The sequence below is a fragment of the Sinohyriopsis cumingii genome, chromosome 12, assembly GCF_028554795.1.
Source record: "Sinohyriopsis cumingii isolate HCF-2022 chromosome 12, ASM2855479v2, whole genome shotgun sequence".
NCBI classification, from domain to species: Eukaryota; Metazoa; Mollusca; class Bivalvia; order Unionida; family Unionidae; genus Sinohyriopsis; species Sinohyriopsis cumingii.
In genome coordinates, this window is record NC_142972.1 from 82725919 (window position 1) to 82748315 (window position 22397).

Here is a 22397-nt window from a genome sequence, read left to right on the forward strand (position 1 = left end):
TCAAAAACAAGAGCAGACATGATCTACAAAACAATGGTTGATTTCAGCTTGTTTTCTTTTCTTACGGCGTTTCAAGAAAAGCATGATGAGCAGCAGAAAACTGTATGTGTGTATTATGTATGTAAGTATATGTGTGTATGTATGTATGTATCTATGTATGTATGTATGTATGTATGTATGTATGTATGTATGTAGCAGCAGAAAACTGTTAAGATGAAGCTTAAGCTTCAGACAACGTTTTCTTTGTGTTTTATAATCAAAGATATCCGAAGTTTAAACCACTGCTGTGGCCTAAGTGGTTTCCGCCTCGGATGTTGAATGTCGCGGGTTCGAACCCTGGCTGAGTTATAAGAAAGACTTCAAAAATTAAAAATGGTACTAACAGCTGCCTCGCTTGGCGCTCAGCATTACGAGTTAGTGTTAGGATTGGTCGTCCTGGTGTTAGGATAATGTGCTAGACATCACTAAAAATTGCCACATTGCAGACATTGTTACGATATGATTAAAATTGTTAAAAGCTACGTTAAAACTAATTAAAAACCTACACAATACAAAGACATAAAACGAAAAATATATAAACCTTGTCGATTTATTTTACACTTGAGTCTTTATTGATTCCATACAGTAAAAATAATCTCCAAGCCAAATCGATTCGTTCTGCACGGATCTAAAGTAGGTTATGTACATGTGTACACTTTGTCTATCTCTACCAAAAACTATCTGCCAAAACAACTGGACAAAATAAAGAATGATGCTTGCAGATTTCAAGACGTTTTTCACCAAAGGAACAATTTTTTTTTGCAAAGATATCAGTTTTATTTTTATTTTTAAAAAAATTTAAAATAACAGTTTCAGACATAATTCTGTGAAATAAGATTTCTACGTTCCTTAGCCTTTCCGCAAATTTTTCCATTGCAGTACTACGCCGATTGAATACCGTTGTGCTATATCAGGTTCTTCAACGGTCCCAATTTCATATGTATATAAAATATTTGGTCACTGATATTTCAAGTCCCCAACTTGAGTATGAAGATTCCTTATCCATTTTTTTCTTCTTCAGTATTGTCCCCTACTATCCTTGAACATGAATTTTATGATCAGTGGCCCGAGCTAACCATTTTGGAGGGAATACGATGAAAAGCAAGGATCTAACACTTGTCAGTGCGAATAAACATGGACTCCCTATCAATCCTGTATATATTGTTATTGAGATTTTATCGCCATATTAAATTTCATTTTTTCCCCAACTCATTCTTCCTTAACAATCTCCGTAGCTTTTTTCTCCCAGATCATGCTTCCTTATCATTTTCCATAATGTTTTTTAAATTACTCTTCCTAAACATAATGCTATTCAAAGTACCCTTCCTTAACAATTTCCAAATCACTCTTCCTTATCATTTTTCCATGTTTCCAAATTATCCTTCCTTCCTTTCTTTATACGTTTCTTTCCCCAAATCGTTATTCCTCAACAGTCCCTATAAATGTTTTCCAAATCATTCTTCCTTAACATTCTCGATAGTTATTTTCCCCCAAACCACTTGTCCTTATAATTTTCCATACTGTTTTCTAAATCACTCTTTCTTATCATTTTCCGTGGTGTTTTCCAAATCAGTCTTCCTTACCACTATCCTTATCTTTCTTCCCGCTCTAAAAATCCTTATCCCCTCTCCAAAATCGCTCTTTATTAATATTCTCAATAGTGTTTTCAAAATCAGTCTTCCAGAACATTCTCTATGGAGCTTTATAGACCATTCTTCCTTACCATTCATATAGTTTTTCCACATCGGTCTTCCTTTACCGTAAGACTTAAATGATTGTGAGTTTACGTAAAATAATTTTGTTTCTTTGTTTTCTTTATTACTTCATTCAAACGTGAACTGTTTCGCCTTTTGATTGTCGCTTAATATTGGTTTCCAGTCAGCACTTATCTATCCCCAATTACTCCATCGTTTTCGGACATGATTATGATTGTAATGTCAGTAAAACCGGCACTTAAACAGTTTTATTCCCATATTTAATCAATAGTTTTCCGTATATCATGTACTCTTGGTCGTCAAACGAAACTGCATGGGTGACTCTGTATATCAAATACAAAAAGGTCATGTAAATAATACAGTTTTGACATTTTATAGAATTTACCTCCTGATGGACAGAGAGAAGAAAAATAAAATAGGTTTCAATATGAAAAAATTTGAATCACATACATCAAAAGCATATATATTTCCTAACTGGGGGAAAAGAGAGTAGTTCGCAATGTGATAAAATCATTGTGGCTATCAATTGGTAATCACCACTGTGGTCATATCACGTTTCGTCCACTATGTATGTATGTATGTCTGTATGCATGTATGTATGTATGTATGTATGTATGTATGTGTGTGTGTGTGTGTGTGTGTGTAAATAAGAAAATATCAATTGAAAATAAGATTTTTTCAAATTCTTCGGATGTGTGCAAGTAATTTTAAATACACAGAATTTTTTTTTTTATTATTGTCTTCAGATAGTTGTGATCAAACAGAGGCTGCCCTTGAAATTAAGCCGATTCTTTTTTGTGTGCGGATGATCACGAGGTAGATGTTTAAGGAGCACGGTTTTCAAACAATTAAAAACATGGAAGCATTTTCGCTTGATCGGTTTCAGCATGGGGATAACATCTAGCATGTTGATTTTAGTCACGGATAACTGATTTCGACTCGAATGATTTGATGGCGTGTTCGAAATTTAAATGTACATATAACAACATGTTGAGTTCCCACTGTGAAGCAGTGTTATAACTTCTCAGTATTAATGTTTTAATGGTTAAAGACACATTGTGGTCTAAGGTTGACATTGCCCGGGGTGGGAGTGGGAGACAAGCGCCCCAATCCTCCAAAATGCCCCATACGGCCTGCGTTTCTTACTGCCTCTGTCAACTAAAATCCAGCTCCTGGCCTTCGCGAGTGGCTTAGATTTGAAGCCCGGCAGACCATGTTTTCTACTGACAGGAGAAGGGGTGAAGGCGGCCCACTGGCGCCTTAAAACCAGTTGCTTCGGGTAGATGGGACTCGTAAACCTTGGATGGTAGCTCATCTAGAAGAAGGAAAACTCCGATTCCAAACCTCTGCTGCCATGTGGCTATACCCACTCATGGGAAAGGCTAAGGGAGTAAACCCCGACAGAAAATCCGGAGATGGAGTCCCTAAGGCGGTATGACATTGACTTCAACGTCATTCCGGCAACTCCTGCGACGCCGTTGGTGCCAAGATGTATCGGCATTCGTCGTTCCCTTGGGCACACCAGCTGCGTGGAGAGGGGGGATCTGCTGCATGGGCAACAGCTGATTCTCCATACCACCCTGCCCAGGCTTCATAGCTCCACTGGAGAGGACACTCCAGCGTCGTCGTACGGTGTCGGCACAACACGAGAAGTAGCAGTTTACCGGTTCTAAGTCAAAGCTCGATTGGCGTAGAGCTTGGCGCCAGGGGTTACTTCTGACGGTGGGAGAGATCATCAGGTCTCACTGGACAGCTACCGCCCGCCTCAAGCTGGGCAGCCCCCAGTCAGTAAGGTGCTGCCCGCCATGGCCTGCCTGCTTCACTGGGTGCGTGGAGCTTAGAGAACCATCTCGACAAGTGGGCCACAAAACTCTACACCAGGAAAGACTAAAAGAAGAAATAAAAAGACTCCAACTCTTCGTTTTGCAACCTGGAACATCAGGACCATGTGTCCTGGATTGACCACTGACCTACAGCAGATCGACGATGCACGGAAGACTGCCGTCATTGACAGAGAACTCTCCCGACTGAACATCGACATTGCCTGCCTCCAGGAGACCCGACTGACTGACAGCGGCACCATCAGGGAAGCCAATTACACATTCTTTTGGCAGGGGAAGCCCTTGGATGAACCTAGGCAGCATGGTGTAGGCTTTGCCGTCAAGAACACGCTAATCGCCTTCATTGAACCTCCATCATCAGGTACTGAGAGAATCCTTGCCCTCCGGCTGTCAACATCCTTAGGCCCGGTCAACATCTTCAGTGTGTACGCCCCAACCCTCTACTCCACCTACGAGGAGAAAGACAAGTTTTATGAGGCTCTGGATCAGGCAATATCCAGTATCCCCAACAATGAAAGCCTTTACTTACTAGGAGACTTCAATGCTAGAGTGGGAGCTGACCATGAGGCCTGGTCCACCTGTCTCGGCTTTTACGGAAGGGGCAAGATCAACGAGAATGGTCAGCGACTGCTGGAGATGTGCTGCTCCCACAGCCTATGTGTGACAAACACTTTCTTCAAATGCAAGGAGATCCACCAGGTGTCGTGGAGACACCCACGTTCACGCCACTGGCACCAGCTAGACCTCGTCATCACCAGGCGTGCAGAACTGGCCAGTGTCCTCCTTACCTGCAGCTACCACAGTGCCGATTGTGACACGGACCATTCCCTCGTGGGCAGCAAGGTGCGAATATTACCCAAGAAGCTGCACCACGCCAAGAAGAAGGGTCACCCACGTATCAACACCTACTGTGCAAGCCACCCAGAGAAAACACAGCAGTTCATCAGCAAACTGAAGGAAGCCCTCACCAAAGTGACACCTGATGACACCATTGATTCCAAGTGGTCCCATATCCGTGACTCTGTGTACAATTCAGCCATCACAGCTTACGGGAAGAGGGAGCGAAAGAATGTCGACTGGTATGAGGCAAACTGGGAGGAGATGGAGCCCGTGACTGAGGCAAAGAGGAAAGCCCTCCTGGCATACAAGGCTGCACCTAGCCCCAGAACACTACAAGCCCTCAGGATTGCAAGGAATAACGCCCAGAAGACCGCCCGCCGCTGTGCCAACACCTACTGGCTGAACCTTTGCAACAGTATACAGACAGCTGCTGACACCGGGGATACAAGAGGAATGTATGAGGGTATCAAAAAAGCGACAGGCCCCCCCAGCTACAAGACCGACCCCCTCAAGTCCAAGACGGGCGAAGTCATCACAGACCAGGGGAAACAACTGCAGCGATGGGCTGAGCACTATCTCGAGCTATATGCAACCCAAAACAATGTCACTGGAACTGCCCTGGACGCCATTCCAGACCTGCCTGTCATGGAGGAGCTAGACACACAGCCCACCCTGGAAGAGCTTGGAAAAGCCATCGATTGCCTTGCCTGTGGGAAGGCTCCTGGAAGCGACGGCATTCCGCCTGAAGTCCTCAAGAGCGGAAAACCAGCACTGCTCCAGCCCCTACACACACTCCTCTGCCTTTGCTGGGAACAGGGATACATCCCACAGGACATGCGTGATGCCAACATCGTCACTTTGTACAAAAACAAAGGAGACCGTAGCGACTGCAACAACTATCGGGACATCTCCCTCCTCAGCATCGTCGGAAAGGCCTTCGCCCGTGTTGCCTTGGCACGCTTGCAGATCCTAGCCTCCCGCGTCTACCCAGAATCCCAGTGTGGATTTCGAGCCGGCAGGTCAACTGTAGACATGATCTTCTCACTACGTCAGCTGCAGGAGAAGTGTCGCGAGCAGCGGATGCCCCTCTACATTGCCTTCATAGACCTGACGAAGGCGTTTGACATGGTTAGTCGGAGTGGACTCTTCAGACTCCTGCAGAAGATCGGCTGCCCCCCACGTCTGCTTGCCGTCATTATGTCGTTCCACGAGAACATGCACAGCACAGTGTGCTTCAATGGCGCAACATCTGAAGCATTCCCAGTCGTTAGCGGAGTCAAACAAGGCTGTGTCCTTGTACCGACGCTCTTTGCCATCTTCTTCTCCATGCTTCTCCAGTACGCATTCAAGGACTGCAGCGAGGGAGTGTACATCCATACCAGGGCTGACGGCAAGCTGTTCAACATCGCCCGTCTCCGTGCTAAGACTAAAGTCACAGAGGTACTCATCCGTGAATTGCTCTTTGCCGACGATGCAGCCTTGACATCACACACGGAAGATGGACTTCAGCAGCTGGTATGCTGCCTCTCCCATGCATGTAAGGAATGTGGACTGACCATCAGTTTGAAGAAAACAAATGTCATGGCACAGGACACAGACTCCCCTCCCTCTGTCTCCATCGATGGGTACAATTTGGAAGTTGTCGAGAACTTCACATACCTCGGGTCTAACATCTCCAGCTCACTCTCCATTGATTCTGAGGTGGGCGGCAGGATTGCCAAGGCAGCAGCAGTGATGGCCAGACTTAACCAGAGGGTCTGGAACAACCCCAACCTCACAGAGAAGACCAAACTGCGTGTCTATCAAGCGTGCGTGCTCAGCTCACTTCTCTACAGCAGCGAAACATGGACCACCTATGCAAGACACGAGAGGAAACTCAACAGCTTCCACCTGAGATGTCTGCGGCGCATTCTGCACATCCAGTGGCAGGACAAAGTACCCAACACAGAGGTTCTAGAACGCGCCAACATGAACAGCATGTTCTCCATACTCACCGAGAGGCGCCTTCGCTGGCTCGGCCATGTCAAGAGAATGGACCCAGGTCGCATTCCCAAGGACCTGTTATATGGGGAGTTAGCAGAAGGTGCACTTCCAACTGGACGACCACATCTGCGCTACAAAGATGTTTGCAAGAAGGATATGAAGACAGCAAACATCAATGTCAACGACTGGGAGAGCTGTGCAAACAACCGTTCCAGCTGGCGTCTAGCTGTCAGGCAGGGAGTTCAAAACGCAGAGGAAAAGAGAAGAATAAAGCAAGCTGAAAAGAGAGCTAAAAAGAAGGATAAGCAAAAGCGTACTTTGGAGCTATGCCATCGTCTCTGGTAGACGGACGGATGCCAAGAGACACAATATCACAGTATGATCTCTCTATCTCTCTCTCTCTCTCTCTCAACAAGTTGTTGTATTGGATGAAATTTCAGTACGAGACAATATTACAAACGTTATTCTGTTTTGATTAAGGATTTTCTGTTTTTTTCTCTTGGTGTCTCTTCTTTTTATTTTATTTTCTATATAGAGAATTCCTTGGAGTAAACCGATAATTACGATTTAAGGTGAGAAAAAAAAACGATTGATATAAATCCATGTTACTTTGATTCAAGAAGGAATTTTACATGTACAAAGTTAATCCATTGATTGATTGGGTATTTTTTCGGGGGGCGGGATTAGGTTTAATGCCATTTTTCAGCGCATGAAAGGTTATACATATGGTATATTTGGTGGAAGAACTCGGTGGTGTCCTGAAGAGAACATACGACCAACGTAAAGCTTCTGATAAATGCGTTTTCGAAAGATTGCCTTTTAATAAACCGCTACAAAGGTTTTGTGTATAATTGTGTTATTTATTTCTCCATGATTGGAATTGGGGCTTTTGCAAGATTCATTTAGATGTGCTTAAAATGTGTACAACAAATGGTTGTTTTGAATTTCATTCTGCAGCAGACTTTGGTAAACATAAACTTGGTATTGGTATAGATTTGTCCTGGCTAAGAGCGCTTTAAGGTTCGTTCCATCGCGAAATTGCCCTTTACTTACCTGTTATCTAAAACTTGCTTTCATTCATCTTTTTGTCGTCTGCGTTTATTTTTTATTTGTTATTTATTTGTTATTTGTTGCCTTTTTAACTATATTTGTATAAGAATAGAGTCCGCAGCACAAAATGAAATCATGAACTATAAAAAGACAGTTTTAACGATGAAAAATAATTTTGTTTAAGCAGATAAAAGTAATAAAATAGAGTAGAATAAATGCGCTTTCAAAAGTTGGAGAAGTGTTCAGTCCTTACCAGATATTTCACGTCCATTAAACTACATTAGATGACACTCTCTATCACGGAGAACGTAGAAAAAAAAAACATTTGACTTGCTTTTTCCATTAAAATGTTTGGACTATGAGTGTAAAGGTTAGTTTATAGTTAAATTTATCTTTTTTTCTTAACATTTGTGTTCCACTTTTTGAATTGCATCAAATTATAGCTTTTTCAATGGCCAAAGCAAGTGTAAAGAGAGAGGCGAAGAAGACTTTTCTATCGCGGAACTTGATTCACTTATACCTTGGTTCTTTAGTCTAATCGGCTAATCGTGGGAGCTTGATCCAATATCAACAAAACATTGCAATCAGAACTACTGCCGCGATGGACGGGGTGGGGTAGGGGGTGGGGTGGGGGGTGGGGGGCGGATCCAGGAATATTGATTAGTGAGCATATACAAATAGGCACAAGGTTCTGCAAGATCGGAAAACCTTGGTAGCGGACATAGGGGAAAAGCACTTGGAAGCTCTTGCATTTGAATTATTTCTATGGCATCAATCTAACCTTCCATCTGTAAAAAAAAAGGGATAGGAATCGTTTCGGTTGTATGGCGCTCATATTTAGGCTTTTAGACCCACACACTCCCGCTACTGGATATGGGGATAGCAAATATGATAAAGGGGAGTAGAAGGCATGGCAAAAGAGAATTAAACTAATTGTGACTCGTTTTCTAATATATTAGAGTGAACGATTCGTATGAATTGAAGTGAGAGTTGTAAACAGTCCAGACATAAACAAATTCTGGCGTGCCTTTAAAACAACTGCAACGGCGAGGTTCAAACGTTTAATTTTTATTTTTTATGTTGTCGAATAATAACATAAACCAAACTGTATTATACATTTTCACTGCAGTATAATGCAGCATGTACTGTAAGTGTTAAGATAAACCCGATGTTACGAGATCTTTGACTCTTACGTTTATTGGTAATCTGAGGATTCAATGTACATTTTAGTTTATACCAGTCAGTTGCATCCTGACATTGCAAAATAAGATTTCAAAAATATCCAAGAATAGAAAGATGAAATTATTGACCAAAGCGTCACTGAGGCAGACATTATGCATATATCGGATGCATTGGATTTTTGCTTGACAACATCACACAATTTTGCTTGTGAATGACAAGCAAATGTGGTATTCAGAAAATATGGCTGCATGTAGTACGTAATTTTGGAATCTTATCACGCAAAGAGCTAGATTTCAGAGTGCATGTAGCATATGTACGTTGATGGTTTTAGTTTTTAAGGGCAACCATGGGTTATACTTAAGTTAATTCATGATCCAATTCAACAAGAGCAGAAACACCAAAAACAAAAAGAAGAAAACTGCCAGACATCATAACAATCATGGCAAACATTGCATGTAATAACCCAGAGTAAATATTGATGGAAAAAAGATGACAAACTGAAAAGTATTTCAAGGTCACTAGGCCCATTTTCCTTTGCAAATCCAAGGGTACATTAAACATTTAGACTTCAGAGATCAACATTTAAGCCAGATATTTAGCAAGCCCCACCCCTATCATGAGGCATCTTACCAGACATTCCACCATATAACTTCATTTCTAAACATATTTCTCCCCTCACCCACATACATACATACATACATACATACATACATACATACATGTACACAAACAAGTAGTCCAAGCAACCCCCGCAACTGCGTGGCGGCCCAGACCAAGTGGGGACCTAAAATTACCATTAAACAACATTTTGTTTTATTGAAAGGTGACCCCGGAATTAAGTTTTTCCAGGCGCTGTGAATGGAAGGTCACCGATACTTTTCGTTTTATTAACCATATGTGCCCTCAGGTGTTCATAATCAAATCACATTTCCGTACAGAATGACATTGTCATGTCATCATACTTAACAATAATCAGAGAATGCTTGTATACCATACACAAATAAGTTTCGACGAAATACTTGGGTGTTGTCAGCATTGTATATATCCTGTGTTTTGATACTTATGTCCGGATTCTGAAAAAGGAATTATTACAGTATGGCTTTTCTGTTGTACTTCCCACATTGCAAATTCATTCATCCTAAAAGAGAATAAAAACGAACTGTGAATTTAATATTCAAGGATTTGTTCTCAGCAGAGCAAAGAGAATGATAGCTTGTGTCTGCCAACTGCCAATAGTAAGATCAGTGTAAAGCGCTATCTGACTAGACTGACAAAGAAAAGTAATATTAACACGAGAACTGTTTGTTATGATTTGTTTTCAGTATTCACACATGTCTTATTAATTGGGTATTTAATTTGTGCCAGATTCTGTACCTTTCAAAGTATGATCATTGATGACTTGAGTATGAATTAAACGGTTCTTCAACGTTTTGAAAAATTATTAAAACAGAAGTTGTCAAGACGTACCCTGATATTAATTGCAAATACTAATTATTAATTAACTAAGCATTAATTTGTCATTTCTGAACAAGGATTTATGAAGCAAATGCATTGTCTTCTTCACACGCGGAAACAGTAGAACAGAAACAATATGATGACTTCCTTTCCAACATCTATATTGATTTAGCATTTAGCATTTTAACTCATACACTGAGGCTAAATATATGACTAGTCATCACTTCAGACCAACCACTTTGTGTCAGCCATCTTCCTTCTGTCGAACCGTGTATAATCCTTTGATATACTTCCGTCATAAAAAAATAATAATTCACAAAGCTGCAATCCATGTCGCCAAACGACCGCCCAGTGACTGAAGCGAAATGTCTTAAGAAGTCAGAACAGTGCCCAGACATGATCCCATTTTATATCTTCCCAACCTTGTTTTATCCTATGAGTTTGGTCATCAAGGTGAGAAACAAATTAATTATCGAAAACTTGTTACATATCTGTATAAAACTGAAGCATAAGCAATGCTAATAATACTTCGAATCTACAATGCTAATCTCACATCAAAGCAGCGAAATCGAAGCAAGAAATGAAAAAACAAATGTCTAGGGAGATTACAAATTAAATGTAAGCTATAAATATGTTACCAATGATAGTAATCAGTTTTGCAGTAATTAAGTCTTTAACTAAATCAATTGTCCGTTTCCTACTGTGACGTTTTATTCGTGAGTTTAATGGCTTCGACATAAAAATGTTGTACACGTGCTCTGTATCAATATCGAGAAGAAATACATATTGTATATCGTTTGAATTGCGAAGTTATCTATTAATTGATTTAATACAGACATTTGCACATATTCTACTTTTTCATATCATGGAATCTACCAGGCTTAAAAATGTTTCTCAACTATGCCTTCTGAGCAGACTCGAAGTGAAATGTAAGTAAATATTGTCCTTCACGTCAGTCTAAAATCTTGCAACTATTTTGTCTGGTGTTGACTGGGCGATACATCATGGTCAAAATGTCTGTTCATCCTTCTTCTGCCTGTTACGGGAAAAGTTTGACTAGAGGCCAATATATAATCTTAAAATAAGTTGATCATCAACAGATTTCGTCCATAACTTTTCCAAAGAGCCTAAGACTGGGAAGATATGGATAGTTCTAAGAATGAGAGGATAAAAGAACAAGTTTACAAGGGACAGTTGTTTTGAAATAGTTCAGAAGGTTAAAGGTCAATGTCGCAGTTGGGAAGTTCCTACCTTTGGAACTGACTTCAATTCACTCTAACATATGTATTATTCATACGTTACAAAAGCATTCGTTGGTCTACAATGAAATACATTTTTATGACAGGTCATATGTAAGGGTCACATGGTAGCAGTCGTATAAAATGTTGATACTTCAGGAAGTGAACATATCTTCTTTGTTTTTCATGGATGGATTATCAGATTAGATAGAACATCAATAGGAATGAAATGGTGTTACGGTCAAATGTCAAGGCCACGTCTGTCCATCCGAAAGTATGCACGCCCATTCAACTTTTCACAGGAAATTCTCCTATGTCATTATTTTTTCTTATACGTAGACATCTAAACACGAGGTCTTACGGGTGTCGTTATCTCACAAGGGGGATAAATATAAAGCTGTACAGCCAAATGGTAGTGTCAAGACATCTGAATATAATGTCTCTTGGGTGTGGCTATTTAAGGCGGGGATTATGTATTATATCTGTTTAGCCAACTGTTAATAAGGCATCTAAACATCAGGTTATACAGGTGTCCTTCTTTAACACGGGGTTATATGCAATTATTTAGACAACTGATAATAAGTCATATAACCACAGGGTCTTACAGGTGCCGTCTTTTAACATGTGGTTTATATACAGGTGTTTACCACACTGTTAGTAAGTCAGGACATCTAAAAGTCATGTGTTGTTCAAGTGCATTTATCTATTTAAATTCAAAAAGGTTAAATGGTTTTAAGCACTTTTATCGACCATTAATTGTATCAAGTGTTGTTTACATGAACTGTATTCATATTGGTGTATTAAAATCAAGAAACATTCATGCATACGTTCTGGCTATATCATGTATTTTTACGTCACCTATAATGGTCCTTAGTCACTAGTGTGTTCTTAGTTTATGCATGCACTTACTTTGACTTCTTAGTGTACAAATGTTCAAAACGTATATTTTCACATTTGTTAATATGTTTCCATCAACTACTTCATTTTTTAAATCGTCCAGTGTGGCTTAGTCACATAAAATATGAACAGAACACAGTTCTTAAAACCTTATTTATTTTAGGGATTTTACTGCGATTGAATTGAATACAGTTTTATGTGTAATATACACGTAGAAAGTACAGTCTGCTTTATTGCTGCATTTGGTTTAATTAGATGACTGGACTGGTGTGTGTAAATTACAGTAAACGGCTTAGAAATCAAACCCAGCTGATTCTCATTAAGTCAAAATTCTCAATAGTTTGAATATTTTGAACGCGTCCATCGAAATAAAGGAAACCCAAACCAGGAATCATGTTTGTCATACAGAGAAGAAGCCAAAACTGAAATAATCAATTACAAAGGGCCAAAGAAAACTGAAAACATTAATTTAACAGAAAAGAAGCACTAACATCAAAATGACCCTTCATAAGCCAAAGTAAATGCTGAACAACTTGAAAAGAGGCACGAACTTCAAAATTAATGTCAATGCAGAAGATGGGGAAAATGCCAGACAATTAACGAAGAAGCGTGAACTTCGATTCAATTTACAATATAAAGCACGAGAAACGCGCAATCATGAGATGAAAATTAGGTCGTACGCAATAAAGAAAATGTGGGTGAGGGAAAGAAAACTTCAGCAAGTGAACAGGAAAAAATGCAAGTGAACCCGTCATGCATGAAAGAGAGATTAATAAGAAATCATATGGAAATAAACAAGGCAAAACTGTGCAAGCTACTGATAGTTTTAAAAGCAAAATAGATATTGACTTTATCAGATCCTACTCCTTCAAAGTTATCCAAGGTGAATGAATTTGTGTTTACACGAGTTGCACAGTGATTTTGTAAAGGCCCACATTTCAGCATGTTCCAGATCATATATGCAGAAACAGGAAGAATGCATCATTTCACCACCGGGTGCTTTAGCAACAGTGGACAAAAGTAGATATGTAACACTCGTTATCAGGTTGTAATGGACGGCAATCAGAATACATCTTTTTACAGCCTGATGTCTGGTTAGAGTCACGACTCATGTCCAAACGACTGACTTTTATTCCGATATGTAAAAATAAAAAAGGCATCCAAGACTGAATGTTAAGAATGAGCTACGGCATATCAATCTTCCCATGGTTTCGCAACAATATAGTCATAGTGCTTACAAAGTTGAAAAGGAAACATCAGTACAGCCCTGTATTCTTTACTATTGCATCAAACCAATACAGTCATGTAGGTTTTGCAATATCTTCTAAAGACTAATCCAGTGTGTGCTTATATTGATAGTGAAACTAATTTTTCAAAAGTGAGTCGAATCCAAATCTGGCTGAAAAACTGTGCATGTGGATGATGATGCTTCTTTAACGAGCTATAGATCTTCTATGCGCGAGAAAAAAAGTAACGAATGCAGCTAAGTTGATAAAAAGTATGACCATGAACATCAAAATATGTGCGCATCAGAGAATCGTCTGTTAACAGATTTTATGCAACCAACTGATCTGCAGTGAAACCAAATTATACGTTCAATGTCTATAAGAAATATGTCTTGAGGAGAAGGTCCAAAACCCATGAGCATGTTAATTGATACATCATGTGATGTTTTAGCGAACCCTATTGAATTCTGATTGATAAGATTTGGAATGAATGCTCTGATCACCTCAGTTTCCATATCGGCGAAAAATATTTTTAAAAATCAGAACTTATTGCATGTGTTCATTCAAGTTCTGCCATAATATGTGACGACTTTGTCTTCAGCCAGTTTTATGCTGAGCTGTAATATATACTGGATAATATAATCATAACCTTGCAAATTTGTATCATAAGGAAAATTGGCAATGAATTTATTGCTGTAAATGCTTAGTCGCGAAGGAATATGGGCTCGTGTGTGCTGGCAAAATGATGGGTGCCGTTTATCCGCGGACCTGGGTTCGAATCTCGTAGAGTACGAAATAACAATTCTCTAACCTGTATGATAGTATTATTTGTATTATATATATATATATATATATATATATATATATATATATATATATATATATATATATATATATATATATATATAGTTGCGTCCTTACCACTTACTTCAAAGTAATCGGAAGAAATGTAATATCAAGCTAACATGCCTTATCGAAATGTTCTACTTTCAAGACTAAAATGCAGTCATTGCAAAATGAAAAGTGTAATGGTTTGTTCAACCCTCTATAATCTATCATCGCATTTTATTATGGAAACGATTGATAGTCATTTAAGATAGAGTAGCAAGCTTCGAAAATTTAGTTCAATGTCGAAATGTAGATAGGCAGTCATTAAATATAGTTTTGGTAAGCATCTTGTTCTCTTTTAATTATTCTAAAAATCTGATCTAAAATCACATATACAACGCTCCTTTGGTGGTTGAAATGAAATGCGATGGCTTTAATGACGTAAATCTGAAACTGTTTAATACCAGGAACCCACATAAGATCTGAATAGATCCTGTAATGGATGATGTGTCAATGTGATGGCGCAACAAGCTCCGCCCATTCAGGCCACCGCGTTCAAGATAACACGAAGTTCATTTCTGTAATGGATGATGTGTCAACGTGATATTACAAGAAGCTCCACCCCAAACATGTCACCATGGTCTATATAACACAAAGTCAAAATGTGCAGTAATCACATTCTGTCAGAGAAGAGGCGTCAGTTTAAGAACAATTAGCAGAGGTTGCTGCCGATTAGCTGTCCATTATCTGATGCTGTCAAGATCTCCACGTAATCGATAGTAATAACAAGGTGCGTGTTCAAATCTTTGCAGTCGAGTTCGAAAATGGAACATTTCTGGATGAGTTCGTCAGACTAATGCTTACAACTGATTCAAGTGGAAAGAAACGTATTGTTCGGTAAGGAAAAGAGTTTAACTTGTCTCTGTGAACGTTTGGCTTACTTTTTATGAACTTGCAATTTAAAAAGCGTAAGACGCCTCCATGTTATTGAACGTTTTTTTTTCTCCCTCAGCATCTATTGTATTGTCTACAGTACATCACTTTAGAGTCAGTAAATAATAAACATATAATTTTATTTAATTTCAAAAAGAGAATTTGAATATATTTGACGCATTATCTCATGGTACATATAACGATATTAAGAGTAACTTTTTCATCTTCGAAGAATACAACGCAATAACTTGTATAGAAGAAGACATCCGTACGTTCGTCATTCATTCATTGTAAGTCTTTGCATTAAAGTTGCTATTTTCATTATGTCTTCCCTGTTGCAATATTCCAGTTGTCTCGAGAAAGCACTGTTTTTGAAGTACACAAATGACGTTTAGGATTCAGATTAGATAAAAGGTTTTATAACTTAAGTCAAAGGGAAAAGGCAAAAGAACAATAGTCGAGAACTGATCCTTAATACAGAATTAAAAGCCTATTAAAACACGTACCGATGTATGAAAAATGTATCTCTTCCATGGCTTTATGCAGAAATGGAGACAATTTTGTAACAAAAATGGTTGTACACGTGCTTGAAAATAATCCGCTCACAGATTTTACCAGTATAACGGAGTAATGAAATGCTCTGTAATTAGAGACCTTAGATCGATCACCCTTCTAAAATCCGATGAATGACATTTGCAAGCTTTCAGTGATTCTTCAGATTCATTGTATGTAAATACACGATCAAAGTAATGTACATGGTCTATTTTTGGCAATCGTTGGCAATATATAGTACGCGAAACTGATCTACATTTCTATTCACGAAATAAAATTGTTGATCCTGTAATCGTGATTCGAACTTTTTTCTTGAGAGTATCTATGAATTTGAGATTTTGTTAATTTCATTCAAAGGCTTTTGCTTAGTTAGAAGCATGAGACAGAAAAAAACGACATCGATAATGCGTCCCATGAATAAGATGTCTGTACATAGAAAACTGGTCAGGGCCAGTAAGTCCCTTTTATTCTATGTAACCGTCCCTCTGATTGGGCGTATTTAAAAAATGTTTTCATTGGTTTCTGTAAATATTAGTGACAACGGCGGTCGACATGAAATTAATTTTCTAATTTTACATATAAAATTGTTATTTGTATAGTTCACTGCAACGAAGAAATTTCTCCTTTCAAGGCAAAAAGTTAAAATATTGATTGAGCGATTTAAAAAAAAAAACAACACGGCCTCTTTTGCAAAAGATAATTTGTAGGGGAGGAAAATCTTGCTGGTCTAAAATTTCAAAATGGCGGATGGATCGTAATCGTCTCATTCCTTCTGTGTGAATTAGACATGCATAGTGTAAGACATGGGCCTAATTATCCCTGTTTTCCAGTCACAAGTTCGTTTTCTAAAATGGGCACCTTACTTAATACATGGGAAACAAAGCCACATAGCTTAGTTGTCAATCTTTAATTTGCCCTTAATTGAAATCACCCATGGAGGTTTGATATTACATAAAATCCGACGTGAAATAAAGATGCTTACATGCAGTAGAAAACTATAGTTATGCCCCAAGTTGACGTAAGGCTTCTACTTTACATATAAAGGCGAGTTTGCGATATTTTACATTGTAGTTACGTACTATTAAGTGATACTCAATGCATAGGTACAACCAGTGGCCATCTCCTTGAAACAATCTCTCGTGCGAAAAACTCCCTGGCAAAGTGGACATGCGCAGATAATCACGATAACTGGTACATCACGATGACGGGTCTCTAGTCGGTAACGTTCTCTGGATCTGAGGCTTAATCAGTAGGCAAACTAGTAATTGTATCTATAGCACTTTACTCTTAAATGTCTATGTTACACATTGCCTCAGGGCTTACAAATGTAATTGGTGATCATTTGTTTTCAACCACAGAAACTTTACAATCATGCTCGTTTAAGAGGTCTGATTTATCTGTATACACTATTTGCAGGTTTTCATTTAAAAATGGCGATATATTAGATAATCATTTGGTTTATATCCCAAGATATTTCATAAAATAAAAATAATTTTGTTTTAAAATTCTGCTGTTATCAAGTCGTTTATCAAAATTGGTCAGATCTTAGTGGGATAGAATGTAGTGTTGCCGTCGATGGGAATTAAACATAATCTGACTAACCAACACCTATTCTTAGTAACTAACACATATTCTGTCTTATCAACACCATTCTGAATTACACTTGCCTATTAAAAAATTCCATCACATCAATACTTATATTGAATGACCAACACATATTCTCACTGATAAATACATATTATGACTGAAAAACACATTTTCTGATTGACCAACACCTATGTTTGCTGACAAACACCTTTTCTAACACTATCCAGACCAAAAGCAAAGCAGCTGTTTCAAATGCCATTCTCCTACATGCTCTATAGAAGAAACGGTTTTTTGGGGGGTTAAAGGTGTTTGGTGTTCAATCGGTGGATTAGTACCCATAGTATAACTGCCCTTTTAATTATCGGTTTTATTTGCATATATTTGGTGTTCATGATTGTTTTAAGTGCATGTGTCAGCTGCATTAACTCTCCTCTAACTTGCAATCATCCGTATTAGTGATCACCATATCACTCCCTTTCTCTCAAGCGCTGATAGACCGCTCCGGTGGTCTAGTGGTTAGAGCGTCCACCTCGCATGCCAGAGGTCGTGGGTTTGGACCCCGGCTGAGTCATACGAAAGACTTATAAAAATCGTACAAACAGCTGCATCGCTATACGCTCGGTATTAATAGGTTAGTGTTAGGACTGGTCGGCCTGGTGTCAGGATAATGTGACGTGGTGGGACATCATGCTACATGTCTGCGGCATGATACTCCAATGCTAGACATCGCTATAACTCCCACACTGCCGACAGTGATATTATTTTTAAAATTGTTAAAGCTACGTTAAAAATCCCGATCTCTCTCTCTCTCTCACACACACACACACACACACTCGTTGATATTGGATGTTAAAGGGTGCTTTGTTTTGTAAAGTTGGATTTGTGGTTATAATTTTGCCTGCTGGTGACGATCACATTACATTCTCTTTTATCTGTTTTGTTTATAGGGTAGGTGTTACATGGTAATGGTGCATGTTTGATTGCAAATAACTGTGATGGGTGGTAAGGTGTAAGATTTGCACTGCAAAACAAAATCATCTGTAATTGATTTTGATTTCACTGTCCATCCTATTTTGCGACCTCTATTAAAATTGCATAGGTGGCCATAGTGGATCAGATCTTTATGTTGTCAACCATTAAAAAGCATTATAAACTTTATTCTTGCTTTTTAAAAGTATGTATGTATGTATGTATGTATGTATGTATGTATGTATGTATGTATGTATGTATGTGTGTGTGTGTATGTATGCATGTATGTATGTAAGCACATATGTATGTATGTATGTATGTATGTATGTATGTATGTATGCATGCATGCATGCATGCATGCATGCATGTGTGTATGTATGTATGTGTATGTATGTATGTATGTATGCATGCATGCATGCATGCATGTATGTATGTATGTATGTATGTATGTGCGTGCGTGCGTGCGTGCGTGTATGTATGCATGCATGCATGCATGCATGCATGGATGTATGTATGTATGTATGTATGTATGTATGTATGTATGTATCGTTTAAGGGCACCTCAGCTCTCTTGTGGCTATACTAAGCAAAGCAAAATTCGAAACTTTAGGAAGATAAATCCTTCGCAATTTATGTAAACATGAAGTACGAAAATATAGAATGTAATATGCAAAGATGCTAATAGTCTGTAAAAGCTATATACAGTTAATTATAAAAGTAACATACATAAATTAAATAAAGATATTGTTAATTTTTATGCGAATGTCATTGCCTCTAAAGTTATAAAACTTTTCAAAGGTGGTGCGTTACTGAACAGTTTCTACATTGATTTGACATCAAAATATATATGTCTCATAGAATGGAAGTCAATCAAAATATAAATGTCTCAAGAATGGAAGTCAACTCACTCAACAAGAATGGGTTCCACCGTCGGAGGACTCTGTCAGATTTTGCACTCTGGTCGGGGTTCCCACATTTTAAAGTCATGCATCAGTTAGGAACGCGTGTCCGATACGAGAACGGCACAATATCATCTCTTCAGTTGTGTTCTGTCTGCGAGATGCCACTATCAATAATGAACCTGATGTTGAAGTAATGAACTTATTGGCGGAGATGTCATTTCACATAGTTTGTCAAGTATGAAGAGCGTGATAATTTACTTCATATTTTAAATCAGTATATGGAATTTTCTATTTAGAATTGGGTGATTGTAGGGCATATTTAGATGATTTATCTGCCATTTCATTACCCTTGATACCAATGTGATTCGGCAGCCAACAGTACAGAGCACTCTTTCCTGATTGTAGGAGCAAATTGTATTTTTGTAATATATGGAATATTAATGGATTGTCAGATCTGAAGTTTGCAAAGCTTTCAGTGTGCAAAGGGATCAGAATATGTACCTTTCACATACCGATCAGTACAAAAAAAAGCCAGAGTTATTTTACATAATAATAATACGTACAACCAGAGCAAGACCATTTCGATAGTCTCCCCAATATTGTATCGCCACGGCTCTTATTAAATCCATGGCTTTATTACATTTGCCTCTCACCTATATAAGGAAGGGAAGTTAGTGTACGGTGAAATAACCACTTAGATTCTTTTCTCCTCCTCAGAAAAATCATATAATCATGTTTCATCACGCAGACACTTTGCAAGAATAAAATATGTGCAGTTTAAATCATCTGAGGTACTATGTAAAGTTATTCTGGTTTCCTGACTAACTCCATTAAATCTAATATGAAACCCAGATACAATTCAAAAACGGATGAGCCAAAACAAACTTCGAAATATAGTTTTGGGTCATCATATATTCGTTGCGATTGGCCCGTTTTCTTCTGCCCATTTCTGAGCTCTGTGTATTTAGCTGTCGGTGTATGAAATGACGTCAGTTCCTAGATGAAGACATTTCACTTTGCTATTCTTTTATAGTCAGTAGTGTAATTACTAATATAATGTCCAGTGCTACACCCATCTCCCGAGGATGGCTTGTCTACATTTACTAATAATATTAGATTAGCGACCCCTAAGTCCTAGGCTGGATATGCTGTCGTTCCTTGTCGTGTCATAAGCTTTCGCCAAGTCACAAAAGACTGTGTGTTCCTTCTTTAGGAAACCTTTATAAAAAAAAACACTTCGTGTTTGACAAGATGGTATCTTGTGCTTCTCCGCCGTCTAGATTTACATTAAAAGTCTTATTGTCGTTTGCTGGATTCGTTCGATGGTTTTACAAATGCACATGGCTAATGATAGAGGACGATAGCTGGAAGCGTTTGTATCCACGTTTTAGTGCTAGTATCACTTCTCGCCAAGGCTTTCTCAAATTATATTGAAAATGTATGACAGTGTAATGAGAGCTGTATCTGGTAAATATTTTAAATATTGATGGCGGATATCAGCTGATCCTGCTGATGTTTCAAGATCTTGATCAAACCTCTTTTGTAAACTAAACTCTCTGAAAGTGAAGGTTTAATAATAATCTTCAGGATTTGCAGATCTGAGCAGATGCACCTTTCTATCGAGTTTTTGACGATGAAAGCTTTCAAAATATTTGTATTTAATGTATGGTAGGGTCGTGGCCCTCTCAGTTGATGTCTTTCAGTGTATGATACAGGTAGGGTCGTGGCCCTTTCAGTAGATGCCTTTCAATGTTTGATGCAACTGCTTTTACTTTTGCCAGTGATTTGGTCGTATCAAGGTTCATACTTCTTTAATAAAGTAACAATAATTCATCCTTGAGACACAATGTTTCTCTACTGATACGAAGAAGAGCTTTACGATACGTATAATCTTCATCTGGGTTTTCCTAGAGTTCATCCTTGAGACATAAGATCTCTCCAGTGATACGAAGAAGAGCTTTACGATATGTATCATATTCATATGCATTTTCAGTTGTTGCAATTGACCTTGAAATTTTTAAGGTGGGTTATCTTCCCATTCTCTGATGTTGCCTTTCTATGTATCATCAAACCATGATTTGTAAATACTCATAGGACACGTGAAGTGTTTGGTATTTTATCTCTAGCAACAGTCTAGACAATCTTCGTAAATATGGATATTGAATCCTTATATGCTGTAAAAAGCTGATGCAAAGACTGATTTAAACGTTTTCCAATCAGCTTTGTTTTATTATCGTTCCTGCCTTAACCATTCAGGTTTTGGGGTTAGATACGATGGAAAGTGGTCACTATCACAGAGGTTGTTACCAACATTCTAATAGTAGTTTCGAAAGAGATAGATTGCAAATGTTCAGTTCTAAGGGAGAGTAGGATCCTTTGAAGAGATAAGTGTAGGTATACGACTAATCAATGAAAAGGCAAAGATTGTGTTTTTAAATAAAATATTCTATTTGCTGATTTATCTCGTTAATAAGCTTACAGCCACATGGTGCTCGTTAAAGTGACCAAATTAAACAGAAGGTGGTGGTAACTGTTCAATAAAGACATAATTAGATCGACTGACTGGAGTCCATCGAGGGAGATGTTTTCAGAAAAGTCAAAAACGTTTGATTATGGAGTCACGAACGGCTACAGCTCGATTAGTACTACTGAGATTTATTTGGCTGTAAGGAGGTTTCTTTTGATTATGATAGGCACTCCTTCAGCTGGATTTCCAATATGTCTTGATAAAATATTCTACGTTGTTAAGCTTTATGGAAACTACAATCGTTTTCTATTAAAGGCGACTCATAGAGCAGAAAACTGTTGGTAGGGGGTTGGGGGTAAGTGGACGACATTTTTCATCAATATTTGTCTTCAAATCTCGGCAGTTCTATTGTATTATGGTGTCAGCCATTTATTGAAGTCATGGAAGTACAGGACTTCAGGGGCTTTTTCTTCTTGCTGTATCAAGGGGGCACTTTAGTGTCGATACTCTCTTGACTTTCAGATTTATTAAGAAGTTCATAAGAGAGGCAGATCCTTTTTGACGTCTAACGGATTCTTCTCTCGTCAACCTTGAGATACTTAGCTACTATGAAAAGTTATAGCGCCGTTAGCGTTTGATCCTCATCATTGTACACGAGTCCTGATTACACTTTGCGAACTTGAGAGTCTGCTTT

General features: G+C 38.5%; 1 protein-coding gene across 3 annotated transcripts in view; it reads left to right on the forward strand.

Annotated features, from left to right (window-relative positions):
- The window catches only part of LOC149786841 (insulin-like peptide), a 152046-nt gene that overhangs the window by 88453 nt on the left and 41196 nt on the right, over positions 1-22397 (forward strand). For 2 of the 3 annotated variants that reach the window (XM_089978276.1, XM_089978278.1), the window contains exon 1: positions 14985-15191. The exons of the other annotated variant lie outside the window; for it this stretch is intronic. The gene's annotated coding sequence lies outside the window, so the exon portion shown is untranslated. Of the gene's footprint in view, positions 1-14984; positions 15192-22397 lie in introns of those variants that run through there. 3 annotated transcript variants of the gene reach the window in all.